We start from the raw sequence: 1,250 nt of genomic DNA, 5'->3' as shown, positions 1-1,250 counted from the left end.
GGCTTGGGCCCCGCCAGCTGGAACAACTCGTGTGGTTGTTCAGACGACCGGACCACCTGCGTCGTGATTGCAAGCGGTGTGAGTAAAGTTTTTTGCAACCAATAAGTTGTGTCTGCCTCTCCATTCACCAGCCCGCCCTAACGTACGACCAATTTCTAACGCAACTCGAGTCAGCTCTGGCCGTCCGAGACATTATTGTAGCAAACTCTCAGTCCTCTGTCAGAGACTGTTTGTAACGATAGGTTATCTACTACCGGCAACAGCTCTGCAACTTCACATCTGGGTTCTTCAGAATTTTTGGGTAAATACTGTTTGTTCCTGGTGACTTGCTACTTTTAATTAATTGACTAATTCTAAAAAAACCTACTGTGTTGGTTTTTCAGTTTCATCTAACTTTTCAGGTGCGTCTGCTAAGATGAACTGATCCAGCCTGGAAATTGTCCCAATAGCCTCTGTAGCAAAGACTGATGCAAAGAATTAATGTAGCTTCTCTGCTCTGGCTTCATCATCCCTGAGCACACCTATTACATCCTGGCTATCTAATGGTCACACTAACTCTGTGCGCCTTCCTGCTTTTGATGTATTTAAAAAAAATATTGTTATTAACTTTAACATCTTTCAAGAGTTACTCATTTTTTATACCCTGCCTTGTAATGTTTTTACATCTGGCCTTCCAGAATTCGTGCTTTTTCTAGTTTTCCTGATAACAACACAGCTCTGGGCAGTAATTCAGTTTAATTTAGAAACAGGGCCACTAAAACTGCAAATGGTCCTTGCTGCTGCCAGTGTTACCCAGCAGAAGAGTTCAACTCCATTAAAACCCAGAGACATATATAACACAGGTTATTTGGGGGCTTTGTTTTGTTGTTTTTACAAATACCCAGTCTGAGACACAAGTGTGTGTTTTAAAACCGCTCCCTACTTCTACAAAGCAGGATTCGTAAGGGAAATACATGGTACTGAAGGCTGGGTTTTTGGTTGTAGCCGTGTTGGTCTAAGGACATAGGCAGGCAAGGTTCTTTGGGTAGCTGTGATAGCTTTTATTAGACCAAAAGCTTCCAACCACTCAGTTGGTCTAATAAAAGCTATCACATCTACCCAAAGAGCCTTGCCTGGTACTGAAGAAGCATTTCTAACACATCTGTTGTCAGGTCATTCATTAATTTGCACAACAGTTTCTGCTTGTTTATACAAGTACTAAATAAATGCGCATAGCAATAGTGAATGCTTTTTGTGATGCTACAGTGCGC

Source organism: Alligator sinensis, unplaced genomic scaffold, assembly GCF_000455745.1.
Source record: "Alligator sinensis unplaced genomic scaffold, ASM45574v1 scaffold1588_1, whole genome shotgun sequence".
In the NCBI taxonomy this organism is placed as follows: Eukaryota; Metazoa; Chordata; order Crocodylia; family Alligatoridae; genus Alligator; species Alligator sinensis.
This window is presented reverse-complemented; position numbering follows the sequence as displayed.